At 36.0% G+C, this 24167-nt stretch overlaps 1 non-coding gene across 1 annotated transcript; it reads left to right on the top strand.

Moving 5' to 3' along the window:
* The first annotated feature begins 7324 nt into the window (after nucleotides 1-7324).
* LOC116531693 lies at nucleotides 7325-7431 on the top strand. Its single transcript, XR_004260524.1, has one exon. It is a non-coding gene; the product is annotated as a U6 spliceosomal RNA (small nuclear RNA).
* Nucleotides 7432-24167: the final 16736 nt, after the last annotated feature.

The raw sequence follows: 24167 nt of genomic DNA, 5'->3' as shown, positions 1-24167 counted from the left end.
GTGGGCAATTTTGTCTTGTTGCCCATTTAGTATGATGTTGGCTATGGTTTTGCCACAGATGGTTATTATTTTCAGGTATGTTCCTTCAATTCCTAGTTTGTTGAGGGTTTTTAACACAAAGGGGTGTTGAATTTTATTGAAAGTCTTTTCTACATCTATTGAGATAATTTTATGGTTTTTCTTTTTAGTTCTATTTATGCACACACAGATTTTGAAAACGTAGTCAGGACTTTTGCCCTGAAGACAAAATCTCTTCTAGGCCTTGTTTTCTCGCACTCTGAGCTCCTGGGGTCATTTGTGCTGGGGAGGGTGATACTAAAAGAAGAGTTCTCAATATGGGCAAGAGAGCATGGGTCTGTGAATTCCACAAATAGGAACCTGGGCTCTGATTCCCAGAGCCACCCCTAAGGAAGAGCCAGGACCTTGGAGGGATGTCATGGAGTGAAAGCTTAGTCTCAATAGATTCTCCCTGTAGGCTTAGCATGTTAGGCACTTTGCTGCCCAGCTAAGGAACCAGGCAAGTGTGAACAGAATGAGTATCAGTGGCCACGATGGAAGACTGGGACAAGAGGATTTGTTATGTAGAGAAGGGAAAACCTCCCCCAAAATGATGATTTGTTCTAGATAAGGAAAAATCTCCCCCAAAATGAAGAGAAGTAAATTTGCTCTCCTTCTGTCAAGATGACGACTTAGAGTCAAATTTCATGTGATTCATGGAAATAAACTGACATTTCTTTCACACTCAGGTGTGAATGAGATTTGAAAGGACTAGCCAGCTACATTAGACAGATAATTCATGGTTCTCATACTTTGCAAGTTTCAAGTGCAATGATTTCAGGCTAAAGACATACTACTTCCATAGAAGTGGAAAGTGTTAGTGAGCTGGGAAAGTGTAGACTGGTATCATATTTGCTGGTTATCTCCCAAGGTGGAGACTTGGCCATTGTTTCCTGTGGAAAATGTTGAGAAAAGAAGAGGCTTTGCCTTCAGGATGCATTTTGGATCCTCCCTGCAGTACTGCCTTGTGCAAAGATCCTTTCGAATCATTTTACTATCCTCATTACCATCCCTGCTGTCATTGTGTCTCTATTATCAACATGGTCATCATCATCATTGTTGTTGTCATCGTCCTAACAGATAGTGATTTATTGCAGACGGTATTCTAAGCCCTTAAGTGTATTAACTTATTTATTCCACACATCAAGCCTCTGAACAAGCTCCTTTTATTATCCCCATTCTACAGATTAAAAAAACCAAATGCAGTAAGATTAAGTAACTTGCAAAGTTAAGTGGCAGAGCAGCTTTCACTAATGTGGTAGGATCACTAGACCACGTAAAATCCCATCATCGCATATTTAAATATATTCTTATGAAAATATGTTTAATTCAGAACAAAATGTAACACACCAATATACATGTAATAAGACCTTAAAGCAAATGTGAAAAACAAACAATTAAATGCTAAATGATAGGATTATAGCCCATATGCCACTGACCAGTGATTACCTAACCCATAGGGTCAACATAGGCTATTACCAACTTTTTTAAAAGTCCCTATTTTTTATGTCATTTTGTGGAACTAAACCTTTCCATGGTACTTTTCTGCCTTCCTTTTAATGCTATTTTTAAAAAATTTGTTATGATAAACCGTATCAAATGTGGGGTGTTTCTTGGAAATTGGTAAGAAATATACTTTTTATTATTTTTTTCTCACTATATAAGGTTAGCCCATTATTTAAAATTAAAACATAATAGGCCTACATTTCCCAAAAAGTTAATGTCTCTGAAATCTCTCACGCAGGAAACACAAATATAACTAACAGTTTAGTGCATCCGCTCCTCAACATACTTTTTTCTCCATACATATACTCCTGCTAACAAATTTATAATAGAAATACATGCATGTGAATATATGTAAACATTTACTTACAAGGTAAAATTATGCAATATATAACATTTATCACTTTTCTTCAGTTAACAATATAGTTAGGATTCCTTCCATGGCAGTACATATAAGCCTGTCTGATTGCTTTTTAATAAAAGTAGTATATCCTCATGGTTAAACAAATTTCATATATAAAGATATTAAATTAAAAGTGAAAACATCTCATACTGTTGCAGAAATACATTCCCAGAACTAACTATTGTATCCCTTTGAGTATTTTAAGCATATGAGAGCATATCTTATTTCTACTTTTAATAAGCCGTAACCAAGATCAGTTATTGTGGTCTCAATTTCTTCTCTTTCCTCTCCCCATGTGGTTATCTGAACTATCAACCACTGATCCTCTAGTTTGATTTCTAAGCCATTCCCTATGTAAAAGAATGTTAGAAATAAAGATTTCAGCAAGAGATTTCTAGTTCTTAAAGAGACGGGCTTTTTGTCTTTTAAGTGTTTTTTAAGGCTACAAATAACAGTGCTTAAAATGAGAACATACAGGCTACTAAGCAAAACACAAATATTTTTGAGTGTTATATAGTTTTAAAAATGGGCCATAATGGCCAGGCGCGGTGGCTCAAGCCTGTAATCCCAGCACTTTGGGAGGCCGAGGCGGGTGGATCACGAGGTCAAGAGATCGAGACCATCCTGGTCAACATGGTGAAACCCCGTCTCTACTAAAACTACAAAAAATTAGCTGGGCATGGTGGCGCGTGCCTGTAGTCCCAGCTACTCAGGAGGCTGAGGCAGGAGAATTGCCTGAACCCAGGAGGAGGAGGTTGCGGTGAGCCGAGATCGCGCCATTGCACTCCAGCCTGGGTAACAAGAGCGAAACTCCGTCTCCAAGAAAAAAAAAAAAAAAAAAAAAAATGGGCCATAAACAGCTTTCTTCAACAAACCCCACCTACCTATTCTCAATGATGATCCCAAGTCCAATTTTCATGCTTCCAAACCTGCAAAGGAGCAGATTTTCTAGCTGTTTATTGAACACATCCCTCATTTATCACATGACATCTCTGCTAGTCCCAGTTATCCAAGCCAAATGTAATTCAGAAACCTAAATAACTGCTAATGACCAATGGAATTATGAGACAAATATTTTAAACACAACTTTGATTACATATCTAGTCTTCTCTGTATTCTCTACAACCATTCCTTGTCTGTTGAGGAATCTTGATCATGTCAAGGGCTTAGCTCAAAACCTCACTCCATTAAGCCCCATTTAACACTACAATTATTTGTTTGGTCATGTGGTATTTCCCCTAAAAGGAACTCACTCAAATGACACAGAGGAGTATGCACTTCTGTGGGTAACAGCGAGTTAGAAACTTTCAAGCAAGAAAATGTCACACATTGGTCTGCCCTTTGGAAAGATGTTTTTAGCTGGTTTAGGAAGAGAAATTAAAGTGACTGAAAGCTAGAGATGATGCTCAAACCCATGGTCCAGACAATACATAATAAAAGCTCAAATCAGAGAAGTCCCCGTGGGACGAAGAGGGCTAGGTAGATCCAGGGAGATAAAATCAGTAGGATTTACTGACATTATGCTAGCTAAGAGAAAGAGAAGGGTCAAAAACAAAGTCAGCGTTTGTGGCTTTTAGTGATAGCATAAATAGAGATAACATACATAGAGACACCTAGGAATGAAGTTCTGATGCAGAGAGAGGAGTACTCTTGAGGGTGAGAAGGGGCAGTAAGGACTTCCATTCGGAAAAGTTGAGGCTGTCATGTTTACTTGGTATCCACCATTTCAATTACAAAGGGAACAAAAAGAATAACCCCTCACAGCAGTCAGGACTATGGGAGGAAAAGCATTAATGGCAAAGCATGAGATTATACGAAAGATACAGCTGAGATAAAAAGGAACATAGGGGACTCTCCACAATTTTAGTTCCCATGGTCACAAAACTCATCTTTACCCCAACTTGTTTATTATACTCAGCAAAGAAGCTGACAGTGAAATCCACTAGCTAAGCCCAGAGGGACTCCCAGGGCTTATGCTACTAAACTTCAGCTCCTTACAAATATTCAAATGATGCCAGGGACAAAGGCTTCCCCTTCTGAAAGGAAACCTAAGAGCCAGCTTTCTCCCTCTGCCTTCCAGATGGCATTACACATGTCGATTAGAAATGTTCAGGAAGTGCTTTCTCTTTGCAACCAAGAGAAACATTTTCCTTCTTTGGAGCTTGCTCCCACTTTCTCTCTTTCCTTAAATGGAATCTGATGTGTTTTTTCTCAAATTATCCATGACTGATCCTTTGCACTGTTTGTGCTCTTGGTAGATACTCTGCAGTAGGCAGATAAGGATGGGGCTGAGTGACGTATATTTCTCCACTGGTTTCCTTAGCAATGCCTCAGCAAGCCTCCAGCTCCCCTACAAACCTCCTTCTGAGTCAGCTTCTTTCGGCTATAGTCCAGGCTCTGCCAGATAATCACTGTTTAAACAGTAATAACTTTTTTCCTTCATGGTACTTTACAGTGTATGACAATCTTTTAAGTCTTTATTTCATTTTATTTTTACAGCATGAACTCACAGAGAAGATACTATCAATATCAGCATTTTATAGGTAAATAAATTGAAACTCACAAAAGTTTAGTAACTTGCCTGAGTTTCCTGGCAATAAGTCAATAATCAGAAACAGGGGCTCATGGAGTTTATTCCTCTGGCAGTAGTGGCCACTGAGTCACAAGGAGACTTTCCTATGCAGTCTGAAGACTTCAGTTAGGGGTTATTCCGTCCAATGATGAAATAGGGGGCAGACCTTCCCTGTAAATTAGGATATGCTTAAGATTTATTGACATGAAGTTCAGTTCATGAACAATGACAATAAAAAGGCTCTTAATTCAGCCACTAGCTTATCCCAGGGAGGATTAGTGATTAAAATACAATAGCTTTCATAGTGCTTATCAAATAATAGTTGTACTATGGATTCCTCACAGGTGTGCCCTATGATTGATGAATGTATAAAATTAATTTTGTCTTAACTGTTAATACATACAACTGTTCCATGGTGTTCAATATAAAATACTGTTATGGCAAAGTTTGTTGACTATAGCATTGAGTTGAGTAGATTATCAAAATGCTGTAGAGTTGGTATAACTTATTTTGAATAATTGGTATAGATTAATATCAACCTGGCATCTAAAAAAGAGTGCACATCTCCTGCACATGGCCGTATGTGTGTATAACAGGGGCTGCACAGGACAATCAGGGCTTTCCTCAAGGAGCCCTACTGTGCTGATGGGTGAAAAATTTTTATCGTGTACAAATATAGATGCGTCTATAGAATCTTCAAGACACCTGTGTATGTGATTAGTATTTGCATTGTGATTATATTTTTGTGTTCTCTTGAATCTCATATTATCTTGAGGGGAACACTAAATTTCTAGTGTATGAATGTGAACTACACACTGAAAAACCTAAGATCTCTTGTTTTAATTTTTATTTCTGGCAAAACAAAAATTAATATTTAATTTCAAAAAGTTTTTTAAAGGCCACTGAAAAAGATTTAAAAGGGCATAGAGTTAGACTGTCCATCTAAATGTAGATTCTATCTGTAAGAAGATATTTCACCTACTCCACTTGACCCATTGACACAAGGCAGTCTGACTTTTCTATCTCACACTCCTCACTCTATTTCTAAAAATGTTGTTCTAGAGTCTTATGCAGGATTAGTATGAATGGGCTTCAGTTCACAGAGTCCCTCTTTCTTTTGTGGGCAAAGCCCACGTAGGACAAAGCCTCTACATGGATCAGTCCATCAGGTACCTCCTGAAGCTCCACATTCTTAGTATTTTCCTTTTTATTGATTAACATTCTGCCTTATTATAGCTTTCAGAAGAGACAATTAGGCAAAAATGATTGATAGGATGTCAGGTTTTGAAGTCAGATTGCTTAATTTAAATACCAGCTGTGCTACTTCCTGTTTCTGCAACTTTAGATGAGTTACTTAACATTTTGAGGTGTCAGCATCCTAATCTATAAACAAGGGAAAAAATAGTATAATACCCACGACTTCTAACTGTGATAACGATTCTCTGAAATAACATATATAATGTTCTTATGGCACAGTGTTTTTCACATAGTTATACATTTAACTGTAACTTCTATTGATGCTCTATACACTGGTCTTATCAGACATGGTCTTATCAGACATGGTCTTATGGAGTAATGTGAAATAGATCAGTGAGCCCTTTCACATGAGAGCCTTTTCCTATATTGGAAAACTGCTCTCATTGACATCCATGTCTTCTCTTAAGTTAACTAATCACAAGTAATATTTTAAAGACAAATGTATTAGTCTGTTTTCAACTGCTGATAAAGACATACCCGAGACTGGGAAGAAAGAGGTTTAATTGGACTTACAGTTCCACATGGCTGGGGAGGCCTCAGAAAGGCACTTCTTATATGGCAACATCAAGAGAAAAATGAGGAGGAGGCAAAAGCGGAAACCTCTGATAAACCAATCAGATCTCATGAGACTTATTCACTATCATGAGAATAGCATGGAAAAGACAGATCCCCATGATACAATTACGTCTTCCTGGGCCCCTTCCAAACCATGTGGGAATTCTGGGAGATACAATTCAAGCTGAGATTTGGGTGGGGGCACAGCCAAACCATATCAACAAGACAATCCACTCTTTTCCCCACAAAATTAATTAAAAGGTAACTGACCACCACTGATATTTCAGATGGTAAGATTTGGGCTCTAAATAAGCCTGTAAGAGATTTAAAGAGGTGGCATAGCATAGCAGTGGAGCGAGAACTCAACTAGGATTCCTGAGAAATGGATTTTACTTGTTCTGTGCTCTTTGGTAAATCATTTGACTACTTCAATATCTTCAATTGCAGAAAGAAGGAAATGAGACAATTGTCACAACACTATTGTGACAGTTAAGGAGATATGCAAAAATACTATGAGAAGGACAGTGTTCAGCACACACAGGCATTCAATTAGTACTGGTTGATTTTATTTCTAGGCTGCAGACATTCTGACACCCAGTTAGTATTTTCAGTTGAGATAGTTGGCTGTAGCCTTTCAGATGATGGTTATGATGGCTTCTTCAACTAGTCCCTCTGTTTCCAGTCCATCCCTGAAGATCACATGTTCAGAAGGTAAGAGAATAATATTAAGAGAATAATAATTATGTGTCAAAATCTATAGGAAATGGTCAAAACAACATTTGGAAAAAAGTTTTTAGCTTTACTTGTCTTTATTCTTAATAAAATAAAAGAATATTCACTATGTTCCCACATCATATAAGATGAGAAAATGAGTTTTTGAAAAACTATAGAAGAATAGGAAACTATAAACATGGTAAAATAAACAAGCTGATCATGTAACAAAGAAGACGAAAACAAGTGATTAATATAACCAAAGAATGCTCACTTCGGCAGCACATATGCTAAAATTGGAATGATACAGAGAAGATTAGCATGGCCCCTGTGCAAGGATAACATGCAAATTCGTGAAGCGCTCCATATTTTCAGCATTCCCTTTTGAAATCTGGCAATAGACAAGGATGCCCTCTCTCACCACTCCTATTCAATATAGTACTGGAAGTTCTAGCCAAAGCAATCAAGCAAGAAAAAGAAATAAAGGGTATTCAAATGGGAAAGGAGGAAGTCAAATTGTCTCTATTTGCAGATGACATGATTGTGTATCTAGAAGACCCCATCGTCTCAGCCCAAAATCTCCTGTAACTGAGAAGCAACTTCAGCAAAGTCTCAGGATACAAAATCAATGCACAAAAATCACAACCATTCCTATACACCAATAACAGACTTAAAGAGAGCCAAATCAAGGACGAACTGCCATTCACAATTGCTACAAAGAGAATAAAATACCTAGGAATACAACTAACAAAGAATGTAAAGGACTTCTTCAAGGAGAACTACAAGTCACTGCTCAACGAAATCAGAGAGGACACAAACAGATGGAGAAACATTCCATGTTCATGGTTAGGAAGAATCAATATCGTGAAAATGGCCATATTGCCCAAAGTAATTTACAGATTCAACGCTATCCCCATCAAGCTACCAATGACCTTCTTAACAGAACTGGAAAAAAAAAAACACCTTAAACTTCATACGGAACCAAAAGAGAGCCCGCATAGCCAAGTCAATTCTAAGCAAAAAGAACAAAGCTGGGGGCATCACGCTACCTGGCTTCAAACTATACTACCTACAGTAATCAAAACAGCATGGTACTGGTACCAAAACAGAGATATAGATGAATGGAACAGAACAGAGGCCTCGGAGGAAACACAACATATCTACAACCATCCGATCTTTGACAAACCTGACAAAAACAAGCAATGGGGAAAGGATTCCCTGTTTAACAAATGGTGTTAGGAAAACTGGCTAGCCATGTGCAGAAAGCAGAAACTGGACCCCTTCCTGACGCCCTACACTAAAATTAACTCCAGATGGATTAAAGACTTAAACATAAGACCTAACACCATAAAAACCCTAGAAGAAAATCTAGGCAAAACGATTCAGGGCATAGGCGTAGGCAAGAACTTCATGATCAAAAAACCAAAAGCATTGGCAACAAAAGTCAAAATAGACAAGTGGGACCTAATCAAACCCCACAGCTTCTGCACAGCAAAAGAAACAGTCATTAGAGTGAATTGGCAACCAACAGAATGGGAAAAAATTTTTGCAGTCTACCCATTTGACAAAGGGCTGATTGCCAGAATTTACAAAGAACTAAAACAGATTTACAAGAAAAAAACTAACAAGCCCATTCAAAAGTGGGCAAAGGATATGAACAGACACTTTCCAAAAGAAGACATACATGAGGCCAACAAACATATGAAAAAATGCTCATCATCATTGGTCATTAGAGAAATGCAAATCAAAAGTACATTGAGATACCATCTCACGCCAGTTAGAATGGTGATCATTAAAAAATCTGGAGACAACAGATGCTGGAGAGGGCGTGGAGAAATAGGAACACTTTTACACTGTTGGTGGGAATGTAAATCAGTTCAACCATTGTGGAAGACAACGTGGTGATTCCCTAAGGACCTAGAAATAGAAATTCCATTTGACCCAGCAATCCCATTACTGGGTATATATCCAAAAGCTTATAAATCGTTCTACTATAAGGACACATGCACACAAATGTTCATTGCAGCACTGTTTACAATAGCAAAGACCTGGAACCAACCCAAATGCCCATCGATGATAGACTGGACAAGGAAAATGTGGTATATATACACCATGAAATATTATGCAACCATCAAAAATGATGAGTTCGTGTCCTTTGTAGGGACATGGATGAACCTGGAAACCATCATTCTCAGCAAACTGACACAAGAACAGAAAATCAAACACCGCATGTTCTCACTCATTGGGGGGTGTTGAACAATGAGAACATATGGACACAGGGAGGGGAGCACTACACACTAGGGTCTGTTGGGAGGAAATGGCAGAGGGACGGGGGGTGGGGACATGGGGAGAGACAGCATGAGGAGAAATGCCAGATATAGGTGAAGGGGAGGAAGGTGGCAAATCACACTGCCATGTGTGTACCTATGCAACAATCTTGCATGTTCTTCACATGTACCCCAAAATCTAAAATGCAATAAAAAAAAAATAATAAATAAAAATAAAAAATATATATAACCAAAGATTACTACTAGAAAAAAGCTAAGAAATACCCAACAAACAGCAAAATATAATTTATAAAACTAATAAAAATATAAATAAGACAGAAAATAGAGCACACATCAGGAAACAACAGATGCTGGAGAGGATGTGGAGAAATAGGAAGGTTTTTACACTGTTGGTGGGAGTCTAAAATAGTTCAACCATTGTGGAAGACAGTGTGGCAATTCCTCAAGGATCTAGAAGTAGAAATACCATTTGACCCAGCAATCCCATTACTGGGTATATACCCAAAGGATTATAAATTATTCTATTATAAAGACACATGCACACATATGTTTATTGCAGCACTGTTTACAATAGCAAAAAGACTTGGAACCAACCCAAATGCCCATCAATGATAGACTGGATAAAAAAAATGTGCTACATATACACCATGGAATACTATGCAGCCATTAAAAAGGATGAGTTCATGTCCTTTGCAGGGACATGGATGAATCTGGAAACCATAATTCTCAGCAAACTGACACAAGGACAGAAAACCAAACACTGTGTGTTATCACTCACAAATGGGTGTTGAACAATGAGAACACATGGACACAGAGAAGGGAAGATCAAACACCGGGGCCTCTTGGACTGGGGCCAAGGGAGGGATAGCAGGGGGTAGGGAGATTGGGGAGGGATGACATTAAGAGAAATACCTAATGTAGATGATGGGGGGATGGATGCAGCAAACCACCATGGCATGTGTATACCTATGTAACATTCCTGCATGTTGTGCACATGTACCTCAGACTTAAAGTATAATAAAAAAATAATAATACTAATTAAAAGGCAAAAAAGAAAAAAAATGTATCAAGAAACATTTGGCATAATTAAATGCTAATATATTTTAAATTCTGTGTGAAATAAATTATTCTCTCAAAGCACAGGAATTAACACTTACTGGGTACTGAGTTTATCACAGTGCTGAGTTTTTTATGCACATCCTTTTTTTGCTGGTACGATAAGCCAATTTTATAACTATATCCTCCTTTTACAGCAGAAACTGAAGCCTACAGAGATGAAGGTATATGGCCAAGGTCACCCAACTACTAAGAGAACCAGCTGGAATTTAAATTCAGATCTACAAGATCTATGCTATTTTAATTTTTCCAAGTTTTAACACTAAAAACATAAAACAACAAAATGGTCATAAAAGGAAGAGGGAATTTGAATATACAGTTCTAAAAAGCGTTCATACACCATTATTAAAATAAGACTCAGACATGCTTGTTAGATCAAAATTTCTTTCAACTTTCAAATAGCAAATAGTAACCTAACTACTCATTTCATCTCCCAAAAGAGAAAAAAATAGCAAATTTCCTACTATAAAAGAAAAAATGTGGTCTTAATCCTAATTGCAATTAAAGTATGAATGCACATGCAACTACAGTAGGATTTCCTCTTATAGACACAAGTTTTTAATATAAATAAAACATGTAATAATGAAATCAAATGAAAGTTATTCTATGCTACAAGAATACAGGCATACTATAAGAATACAACATATTCTATTTCTTTCTAAAAGGAAAACATATTCCATTTAATCTTTTCATTTCAAAAGCTTATTCATGACAAAAATCTCATCAACAAAAGCAATAAGTCACTTGAAAGAATCTGGGACCCATTTCTAATATTTTGAACATTTAAAAATAGTAAGGCAACATGACAGCATGAGGGGCTTCACAGACCTGAAACATCAGAAGCTAAGAACTGTAGGGAAGAGAAATAGACTTCACTGAAATAATTCAGCTGTTCACTAAGCAAATAGGAATAAAAAGTCGTAAGGGAGGAAGATTAGAATCTATAGTTGCTACAATATATTATCTAAAACATTTAGTTTCCAACCCAACCTGTAAAGCCATTCAAAGAAACAGGAAAATAAAACATATACTGGAGGAAGAAAGAGGGCAGAAGAGACTGTCTGTGATAACAACCAGATATCAGATTTTACAAAGTATTCAAAGTAGCCATTAAAAATACATACAAAGAACTAAAGACAATTATAATTATAGAAAGAAAGAAGGATATAATGACAACAGTTTATCAAATATAAAAATATCAGTATTGATAAGGTCATAGAAATTTGTTTAAAAGAAACAAATGGAAATTCTGGAGCTGAAGATACAACAACAGAAATAAAAAATTCACTAGAGGAGCTCAATAGTAGATTCGAACTGGCAGAAGAAAGACAGCCTACATGAAGATAAACCTATAGAGACGATAAAATCCAAAGAAGAGAGAGGAAAAAAGAATAAAGAAAGAACACAACCTCAGAGAAATGTAGGCATTATTAAGTACACAAACATACATGTAAAATGAGTAGGATAAATGTAAGGAGACCTACAGATACAGCATTGTCAAAATACTGAAAGTCATAGACAAGGAGAAAATCTTGAGAGCATTAAGAAAAAAATGACTCATAACTTAAAAGGCAACCCAAATACAATTTGCAGATGACTTCTCACCAGAAACAAAGGGCACTAGAAGACAGTACAATAACACATTGAAAGTTCTCAATAAAGGCTGCTGACCAACCAAGAATCTTACATTCATGAAAACTATATTTCAAAATTTTAAGTACAATGAAGAAATTTCCAAATAATCAAAAACAGAGAACAATTGCTGCTTGCAGTCATTTAACAAGCAATAATTAAAGAAGTTCCTCAGGCTGAAAGCAAGCAACCCCAGACAGTAATTCAAATCCACACAAAAAGAGATCATCAATAAAGGTAATTATACAACTATAACAGATAGTATAAATTCGTATTTCTTTTTCTTTCTTCTCTTAACTGATTTAAAAAGCAGTTGATTGTGTTGTCTATTATTTCTTTCAGAAGTGTTTTATAGTTTTCCTTGTAGGGCTCTTTCATATCCTTGGTTAGATATATTCCTAAGGATTTTATTTATTTGTTTGTTTGTTTGTTTGTTTGGCAGTTATACTGAAAGAGGCTGAGTTTTTTATTTGATTCTCAGCTTGGCCACTGTTGGCATATAGCAGAGGTACTTATTTGTGTACACTGATTTTGTATCCTGAGACTTTGCTGAATTCCCTTACCAGTTCTAGGAGCTTTTTGGATGAGCCTTTAGGGTTTTCTAGGTATATGATCATATCATCAGCAAACAGTGACAGTTTGACTTCCTCTTTACCAATTTGGATGCCCTTTATTTCTTTCTCTTTTCTGATTGTCCTGGCTAGGACTTCCAGTACTATGTTGAATAGAAGTGGTAATAGTGGGCATCCTTGTCTTGTTTCGGTTCTCAGAGGAAATGCTTTCCACTTTTCCCCATTCAGTATAATGTTGGCTGTTGGTTTGTCATAGATAGCTTTTATTATCTTAAGGTATGTCCCTTCTATGTTGATTTTGCTGAGATTTTTACACATAAAGCAATGCTGGATTTTGTCAAATGCTTTTTTTGCATCTGTTGAGAAGATCATGTGATTTCTTTTGTTTTTAATTATGTTTATGTGGTGTACTACATTTATTGAGCTATGTATGTTAAACTATCCCTGCATCCCCGGTATGCAGCCCACTAGATCATGATGTATTTATCTTTTTAATATGCTTTGGATTCAGCTCACTAGTATTTTGTTGAGGATTTTTGCATCTATGTTCACCAAGGACATTGGTCTGTAGTTTTCTTTTTTTGTTGTGCCCTTCCCTGGTTTTTAGTATTAAGGTGATACTAGTTTAATTGAATAATTTAGGGAGGATTCCTTCTTTCTCTATCTTTTGGATTAGTGTCAATAGGATTGGTACCAATTCTTTGAATGCCTGATAGAATTCAGCAGTGAATCTTTCTAGTCTTGGACCTTTTTTTGTTGGCAATTTTTAAATTACCATTTCAGTCTTGCTGCTTGTTATTGGTCTGTTCAGAGATTCTATATCTTCCTGGTTTAATCTAGAGGGTTGTATACTGTCAGGAATGTATCTATCTCCTCTAGGTTTTCTAGTTTATGCACATAAAGGTGTTCATACTAGCCTTGAATAATAATCTTCTGTATTTCTGTAGTATCAGTTGTAATATCTCCCATTTCATTTCTAATTGAGCTTATTTAGATCTCTCATCTTTTATTGATTAACCACTTTATTTATCTTTTCAAAGAACCAGCTTTTTGTTTAATTTATCCTTGTACTTTTGTGTGTGAGTCAATTTCATTTAGTTCTACTCTAATCTTTGTTATTTCTTTCTGCTGGGTTTGGTTTGGATTGTCCTTGTTTCCATGAGGTGTGACCTTAATTTGTCTATTTTTGTTCTTTCAGACTTTTGATGTAGGCATTTAATGCTATGAACTTTCCTCTTGTATGGGTAGAATCACTATTGTGAAAATGGCCATACAGCCAAAAGTAATCTTCAAATTTAATGCAATTTTCATCAAAATACCATCATCCTTCTTCATAGAACTAGAAAAAAAATCCTAAAATTCATATGGAACCAAAAAAGGACCCACATATTCAAAGCAAGATTAAGTAAAAATAACAAATCTGGAGACATCACATTACTCATTTTCAAACCATACTATAAGGCCATAGTCACCAAAGTAGCATGGTACTGGTATGAAAATAGGCACATAGACCAATGGAACAGAATCGAGAACCCAGAAAGAAAGCCAAATACTTACAGCCAACTTATCTCTGACACAGCAAACAAAAACATAAAGTGTGGAAAGGACACCCTATTTAACACATGGTGCTGGGATAATTGGCAAGCCACATGTAGAACAATAAAACTGGATCCTCATCTCTCACCTTTTACAAAATCAACTCAAGATGAATCAAAGACTTAAACCTAAGACCTGAAACCACCAAGATTTTAGAAGATAACATCAAAAAAAATCCTTCTAGACATTGGCTTAGGCTAAGACTTCATGACCAACACCCCAAAAGGAAATGCAACAAAAACAAAGGTAAATAGATGGGACTTAATTAAACTAAAAAGTTTCTTCACAGCAAAATAAATAGTCAGCAGAGTTAATGGAGTATCCATAGAGTGGGAGAAAATCTTCACAATCTATACATCTGACAAATGACTAATATCCAGAATCTACAAAGGACTCAAATCAGCAAGAAAGAAACAAACAATCTCATGAAAAACTGGGCTAAGAAACATGAATAGCAATTCTTAAAAGAAGATATACAAATGGCCAACAAGCATATGTAAAAATGCTCATCAGGAAATTGCAAATGAAAACCACAATGCAATACTCCTCAATCCTGCAAGAAAGACCATAATAATAATAATAACTTAGCATGGATGTGGTGAAAGGGGAACACTTTTACACTGGTGGTGGGACTGTAAACTAGTATAACCACTATGGAATACAGTGTGGAGATTCTTTAAAAACTAAAAGTAGACCTACCATTTAAACCAGCTTTTTCACTAAGAGTTACCTACTCAGAGGGAAAGAAATCATTATACAAAAAGTATACCTGCACATGCATGTTTATAGCAGCGCAACTGCAAAAATATGGACTCAGCCCAAATGTTTATCAATCAACAAATGGACAAATAAAATTTGCTATATGTATTTAGCATGGACTACTACTCAGCCATAAAAAGGAATGAAATAATGGTGTGTGCAGCAACCGAGATGTAATTGGAAACTATTATTCTAAATGAAGTAACTCAGGAATGGAAAACCAAACGTCATATGTTCTCATTCATAAGTGGGAGCTATGCTATGAGGATGCAAAGGCCTAAGAATAACACATTGGACTTTGGGGGCTCAGAAGAAAGGATGGGGTGTGGCAAGGGATAAAAGACTGCACATTGGGCACAGTGTACTCTGCTTGGGTGATGGGTGCACCAAAATCTCAGAAATCATCACTGAATAACTTACTCATGTAACCAAATGCCACCTTTTCCCCAAAAACTTACTGAAATAAAAAAATTAAAAATTTGAGAAAGCAATTTAAACAATATGGGTAGCATGTATTGTTTGGCCTATAACTTACAGAAATGTGATACATTTGCCAATAAACACCACAAAGGAAGTAGATGGAATCAAAGCTGTATTGAGTTTAGGGAATAACTGCACATGTTAACTTGAATCCACAAGAACAGTTGAAGAGAAGCAGAAATGATAAATAAGAAGGCTAATATAATAAAAGCTATAAATTGGGGGTGTCCAATCTTTTTGCTTCCCCGGGCCACACTGGAATAAGATTGTCCTGGGCCACACATACAAAACGCTAATGCTAATGATAACTGATGAGCTTTAAAAAATTGCAAAAAGGATGTGGAGAAAAAGGACTTTTACACTGTTGGTGGGAGTGTAAATTAATTCAACCATTATATAAGACAGTGTGGTGATTCCTCAAGGACCTAGAAATAGAAATTCCATTTGACCCAGCAATCCCATTACTGGGTATATACCCAAAGGATTATAAATTCTGTTATAAAGACACATGCACACATGTTTGTTTCGGCACTGTTTACAATAGCAAAGACCTGGAACCAACCCAAATGTCCATCAATGATAGACTGGACAAGGAAAATGTGGCACATATACACCATGGAATACTATGCAGCCATAAAAATCGACAAGTTCGTGTCCTTTGTAGAGACATGGATAAATCTGGAAACCATCATTCTCAGCAAACTGACACAAGAACAGAAAACAAAACACCACATGTTTTCACTCATAGGCAGGTGATGAACAATGAGAACACGTGGGCACAGGGAAGGGAATAACAATCACTGGGCTAGGTTGGGGGGTGGAAGGAAGGAGAGGGAAGGGGAGGGACAGTGGGGTGCAAGGAGGATGGGGAGGGATAACAGTGGGAGAAATGCCTGATGGAGGCAGCAAGCAGAGGGGGTGGCAGGGGGAAATGGTGACAGCAAAGCACCATGGCACATATGTACCTATGTAACAATCCTGCAGGATGCAGGATATGCACATGTACCCCAAAGCCAAAAGCACAATAAAAAAAATTGCAAAAAAAACACACAATGTTTTAAGAAAGTATATAAATTTGTGTTGGGCATCATTCAAAGCCATCCTGGGCCACATGTGTCTTGCGAGCTGCAGGTTGGACAAGCTTGCTATGAATATATACCTGTCTCTTTTCTCCTATCAGCTTTTAAAAAATACATAAAGTTATATAAATTAATAATTATAAAAATATAATGTTGGGTTTGTTACATTTATAGATGTAGTATCTATAACAATACTACCACAAGAAAAAGGAAAGGAAAATAGAACATATAGAAGTAATGTTTCTATATCTCACTTGAAGTAAACTGATTATAAATCTGAAGCTGTTTCTGATAAAATATATATGATAAGTTCTAAAGAAACCACTGAGAAAATTATGAGTGAAGAGTCATTAAAGCTATTTAAATGGTATATTAGAAAATATTCACTTAATGTAAAAGAAATCTGTGAAGAAAATATGGAGGAACAAAAACAACATGAGTCATATAGAGGACAAAATTTAAAATGGCAGACATAATCCAAGTACATTAATGATAGTATTAAATGTGTATGCATTAAACAGTTCAACCAAATCACAAGGAAGATTTTATCAGACTAGGTTTTAAAATCAATACCTATAATATATTGTCTACAGAAGACACATTTTAGATTTAACGATAAAAATAGATTGAAAGTAAAAGGTTGAAAAAAATATATATCATGCAAACAGACATCACAAGAAAGTTAAAGACTATACTGATATCAGGCTAAATAAACCTGAAAAAAAGTAACTGGAAGTAATGAGAGATGTTTTATTAAGATAAAACAATCAACCCATCAGGAAGAATTGTAAATCTATACATTTACAATTATAAAAGAATTCAACTAACAACAGCACTCAAATACATGAAGCAAATGATGTCAAGAATGAAGAGAGAAATACACAATTCAACCATAATAGTTGTAGACTTTAATATCCCATTTTTAAAAATCACTATAGCAACTAGGCTGAAGACCAACAAAGAAATAGACTTGAAATACACTACAAACTGACTAGACCTGATAATTATTACTAGGACACCCAACAAATGAAGAGTATACATTCTTTTTGAGTGCACATGCAACTTTCTCCAGGATAGATTATATGTCAGGACAAAAAATAGACCTCAATACATTTAAAAAATATAAATAATACAGAATATATTCTCTGACTATAATTGGGAAAAAATGTGGATATTAATAGCACACTCCTAAATCAGTAACGGGCCAATGAAAAAACTAAAAGGGAAATCATAAAATACTTTAAGATGAATGACAATTAGGATACACTATACCAAAGCTTTCAAGATTCAGTTAAAGTAGTTTTAAAGGGAAATACAGCTGTTAATTCTTACATTAAGGCAAAAGAATGATCTCAGATCAATAACCCGAACTTATGACACTGGAAAAAGAAGAGCAAACTCAACCTATAGCCAGCAGAAATAAGGAAATAATAATCATTAGAGTCAAAATTAATGAAATTGAGACTGTATAAACAATAGAGAAAATCAATGAAATCTATGCATTTCTTTAGAAATGTATAAAAAGCTGGTTCTTTGGAGTGATTGACAAAATTGATATACCTTTAGCATTTATTGGCCAAGAAAAAGAAGAGAGAAGGCTCAAATTCCTAGAATCAGAAATGAAAGAAAGGACATTACTACCTTCCTTACAGAAATAAAAAGCATTATAGAGAAATACTATGATTACTTGCGTGCCAATAAAATAATTTAGATGAAATAGACAAATTTCTGGAAAGACACAAACTACCAAAACTGACTCACAGAGAAATAGGCAATCTGAATAGATCTATAAGTGAAGAAATCAAAATAATACTTTTCAAAAAATTGTCTACAAAAAATTCAGGTCCAGATGGCTCCACCACTGACTTCCACAAAATATATAAATAATTACTGTCAATTCTTCATAAAAGCTTCCAAAAATAGGAATGAAGGAAGTGTTTTTCAATTTATTCTACAAAGCCAGCATTACTCTGACTCCAAAATCAGACAAAGACATCACCAAAAAGCCTAAAGACCAATATCTCAAATAAAGACATATGCAAAATACTAGAAAATCGAATCCATTTGCAAATAATTATACACCATGACAACGTGGGATTTATCCTTGGTCTTAGGGATGCAAGGTTGGTTTAATACATGAAAATGAATTAATATAATACAGTACGTTGATAAAAATTTTAAAACCACATAATCATTTTAATAAAAGCAAACTAAAACATTTGACAAAATCCAACATATTTTTATGATTACACAAAACACACTATAAACGTTACTTCATAAAGTTCATCCATGAAAACCCCATAGCTAATAGCATACTTGATGGCAAAAGACTAAATGCTTTCACCCTAAAATCAGAAACGAGACAAGAATGTCTGCTCTTAATCACTTTTTTCCACATTTTACTGTAGGTCCTATTCAGAGCAGTTAGGCAAGAAAAAGAAATAAGAGTTATCCAGACTGGAAAGGAAGAAGTGAAATTATCTTTATTCACAGACACAGAAAACCCCAAGAAATTCACTAAAAAACTATGAAAACTAACACAAACTTAGTAAATTTGAGGATACAAGATCAAAACACAAAAATTAACTGGATTTTTGTACACTTGAAATGAGCAGTTCAAAATGAAATTTAAAAAACAATTTAATTTGCAACAGAATCAAAAAGAGTAAAATACTTATGAACAATTTAACAAAAGACATACGAATGTATACCATAAAAACTATAAAACATTGTTGAAAGAAAGTTTAAAAGGCCTAAATAAATGATATACATTCCATATTAATTAATCAGAAGACTTAATATTTTAAGATGGCAATACTTTCCAAACTGATCTACAGAATCAACACAAATCTTGCCAAAATCTCACTTAACTTTTTTGTAGAAATTAAGCTGATTCCAAAATTTATATAAAACTGTGATGGATCCAGGATATTAAAAACAATATTGAAAAATAACAGTGTAAGAGGGTCTGCACTACCTTATTTAAACACTTATTAGAAAACTGTAACAATCAAAGCAGTAAGATACTGGCATAAGGATAGACATATAGATTAGTAGAATAGAATTGAACACAGGAAATAAGCTCTTGTCTGTGATTTTAGACATGAGTGCCAAGGTCATTTGATGCAGTAAAGAATAGTCTTCGATAAATAGTGTTGGGACAAATGGATAGCCAAATGTAAAGAAATGAAGCTGGACTCTTACCTCATATCATATGCAAAAATTAACTCAAAATGGATTTAGTACACTTAAGTACTAAAACTATCATAAAACTCTTAGAAGAAAACATAAGGGTAAATTTTTATGACCTCAGATTTGATAATAGATTGTTTAAAGATGACACTAAAATTATAAGCAGAAAAAGAAAACATAGATAAATTGGACTTCATCAAAATTCAGACTTTCATGGTGCAAGGTACACTATCAAGAAAGTACAAAGACAACCCACAGAATGGAAGACAATGTTTTCAAGTCACATATCTGATTAAAAACTTGTATTTAAAATATATAAAGAAGTCTTACAACTCAATAAAAAAGACAAACAGCACAATTTAAAAATGAGCATCAGAGCTCAGGTGCTGTGCTGGGAGCTCCATTGTTCTGTTCAGAGTTTCTGGGAACCCACATAGCCAAGGCAATCCTAAGCAAGAAGAACAACATTGAAGACATCACACTACCTGACTTCAAACTATAGTATAAGGCTACAGTAATCAAAACAGCATGGTACTGCTACCAAAACAGAGATGCAGACCAATGGAACAGAACAGAGGCCTTGGAGGCAGCACCACACATCTACAACCATCTGATCTTTGACAAACCTGACAAAAACAAGCAATGGGGAAATGATTCCATGTATAATAAATAGTGCTGGGAAAACTGGCTAGCCATGTGCAGAAAGCAGAAACTGGACCCCTTCCTGACACTTTACACCAAAATTAACTCCAGATGGATTAAAGACTTAAACATAGGACCTAACACCATAAAAACCCTAGAAGAAAACCTAGGCAAAACCATTCAGGACATAGGCATAGGCAAGGACTTCATGACTAAAACACCAAAAGCATTGGCAACATAAGCCAAAATAGACAAATGGGATCTAATTAAACTCTAGAGCTTATGTACAGCAAAAGAAACAGTCATTAGAGTGAACTGGCAACCAACAGAATGGGAAAAAAATTTTGTAGTCTACCCGTCTGACAAAGGATATTCTAATATCCAGAATCTACAAAGAACTGAAACAGATTTACAAGAAAAAAACAAACCCATTTAAAAGTGGGCAAAGGGTATGAACAGACACTTTTCAAAATAAGTCATACATGAGGCCAACAAACATGAAAAAATGCTCATCATCACTGGTCATTAGAGAAATGCAAATCAAAACCACATTGAGATACCATCTCATGCCAGTTAGAATGGTGATCATTAAAAAAATCTGGAGACAACAGATGCTGGAGAGGATGTGGAGAAATAGGAACACTTTTACACTGTTAGTGGGGGTGTAAATTAGTTCAACCATCGTGGAAGACAGTGTGGTGATTCCATAGGACCTAGAAATAGAAATTCCATTTGACCCAGCAATCTCATTACTGAGTATATATCCAAAGGATTATAAATCGTTGGATTATAAAGACACATGCACACGTATGATCATTGCAGCACTGTTTACAATAGCAAAGACCTGGAACTAACCTAAATGCCCATCGATGATAGACTGGACAAGGAAAATGTACATATACACCATGGAATACTATGCAGCCATAAAAATCCATGAGTTCATGTCCTTTGTAGGGACGTGGATGAATCTGGAAACCATAATTCTCAGCAAACTGACACAAGAACAGAAAATCAAACACTGCATGTTCTCACTCATAGGTGGATGTTGAACAATGAGAACACATGAACACAGGGAGGGGAGCATCACACACTGGGGTCTGTTGGGGGGGCTAGGGGAAGGACAGCAGCGGTTGGGGAGGTTGGAGAGGGATAACACGGGGAGAAATCTCAGATACAGGTGACTGGGGGAAGGAGGCAGCAAACCACCTTGCCATGTAAGTACCTATGCAACAACCCTGCATGATCTGCACATGTACTGCAGAACTTAAGTACAATACCAAAAATAAATAAAAATAAACAAATGACTTGAACAGACACTTCTTCAAGGAAGATTTACAAATGTTTCATGAGCACATGAAAAGACAGTTGACATTAGTCATCAAGGAAATGTGAATCAAAACCGCAGTGAAATCACACTTCACACTCACTAAGATGGCTACAATCAAAATGTCATATCATAACAAGTGAGGGAGAAATGGAACCCTCATACACTGCTGGTGGTGCAGCCACTGTGAAAAATAGTGTGGGAGTCCCTAAAACAATTTATCATAGAGTTACCTTATGACCCAGCAATTCCACTCTTAGGCGTACAGTCGCATGTCACATAATAATGTTTTGGTCAATGATGGACCAGATACACAATGGTTTTTCCATAAGATTATAATGCCATATTTTTACTATACCATTTCTATGTTTAGATACATTTAGATACACAAATGCTTACCCTGGTGTTAAATTGCCTACAGTATTCAGTACTGTAACATGCTGTACAGTTTTGTAGCCTAGGAGCAATAGGCTCCATAGAGCCTAAGGGTGCAGTCAGCTGTACCATCTAGGTTTCTGTAAGTGTACTCCATGTTTCCACAATAACAAAATTGCCCAAAGATGCATTTCTCAGAATCTATGCCTATCATTAAATGAAGCATGACTGAATAGGAGAATGAAAACATATGTCCACACAAAAGCTTATATAGTTTGTAACTGAATGATTCATAATAGCCAAAAGGTGGAAACAATTCAAATATCCATTCAATGATGAATGGATAACCAAAATGTGGTATGTTCATACAAGGGATATCATTAGGCCATGAAAAAGAATGACATACTATACATGCTTCAACATGAATGAACCTGGAAAACACGCAAAGGTAAAGGAAGTCAGTCACAAAACACCACATTTTATATTTACATGAAATGTCCAGAATAGGCAAATCCATAGAGACAGAAAGCAGAGCAGTGGTAGTTCAGGGTTGAGGTAGTCAGGGAGGATGGGAGGTGGTGATAGCTTAAGGGCTGGGGCTTCTTTTTGAGGTAATAAAATTGCTGTAAAATGAACTTTAGTGATGGTAACATGTATCTGTAAGCACACTAAAAACCATCTGTGCTAAGACTGCTGTAACAAAATACCACAGACTGGGTGGCTTAATCAACAGAAATTTATCTTTTCAGAGTTCTGAAGGCTGGAAGTTCAAGGTGCTGGCAAGGTTGGGCTCCTCTGAGGGCTCTCCTCTGGACTTGCAGCTAGCCACCTTCTTGACGCTTCGTTATCCTTTTGTGCACATGAGTCACTGATGTCACTTTCTCTTTTTAGAAAGACACCAGTCATATTGGATCAGGGCCCCACACTACTGATATTACTTAAACCTAATCACCCCTTTATAAACTTTATCTCCAAATATGGTTATGTTCCACGGTACTAGGGGCTGGAACTTCAATACAAGAATTTAGGGGGGTTATGATTCAACTCATAACACGATTGACTTGTACACTTTAAATGGAAGAATTGTATGATCTTTATCTCAATAAAGCTGTTTAAAAATAGTATAATAATGTTCTCTTAACACAATAACAATCTTTTACTAAAAGCCTAAATTAAACTTAGAGATGCATCATTCTCCTTAGAAACAAAACCCTGATATTATAAAACATTTATAACGAAGCATATATGAATAGCAGACAGATACAGTAGAAGAAAGAGATAATTACAATCTCTTGGAGAAAAGGAAAACTGCAAGAAAGAAGATGAAATTGCCATAATATTACAGTGGGCCCTACAGAGTGTCACATTAAATCATCATATCGATGCATTCATATATCCAGTTTTTTGAGGAGCTACTATATGCTAGGCAGATGTGTGACATATTTTGGTAAACAAAATGAAGATCCTGCTTTCATGGAGCTTGTATTCCACTAAGAGTAGGGATACAGACAATAAACTGAAGACATATTTAAGTGACTTCAGTATATTAGAAGGTGGTATGGTTTGGCTCTGTGTCCCCACCCAAATCTCAACTTGAATTGTAATCCTCATGTGTCAAGGGAGGAAAACGACTGGATCATGGGGGTGGTTTTCTCCATGCTGTTCTCATAATAGTAAATTAGTTCTCATGAGATCTGATGCTTTTATAAGGGTTTGGAAGTTCCTTCTTTCTTTTTTTTTTTTTTTTTTCTCTCCAGCCACCTTGGGAAGAAGGTGCCTGCTTCCCCTTCCTCCACGATTGTAAGTTTCCTGAGGCCTTCTCAGCCATGAGGAACTCTGAGTCAATTAAATCTCCTTTGCTAATAAATTACCCAGTCTTGGGTAGTACAGTATGTTTGTAGCAGTGTGAAAATGGACTCATACAAAAGGTGACAAGTGCTATTGAAAAAATAAAAGATTTAACAGACTAAGAGGCAGGAGGACAGGCTGAGAGAGAGCAAGAGTATTGGCCTTATAGATATCTGAGAGAAGAGCATTTCCTTCTGATGCAACTC

The sequence above is a fragment of the Sapajus apella genome, unplaced genomic scaffold (assembly GCF_009761245.1).
Source record: "Sapajus apella isolate SASKATOON/1434 unplaced genomic scaffold, GSC_monkey_1.0 scaffold71, whole genome shotgun sequence".
In the NCBI taxonomy this organism is placed as follows: domain Eukaryota; kingdom Metazoa; phylum Chordata; class Mammalia; order Primates; family Cebidae; genus Sapajus; species Sapajus apella.
Note: the sequence above shows the minus strand (reverse complement) of the source record. Positions and strands in the feature narration are given on the sequence as shown.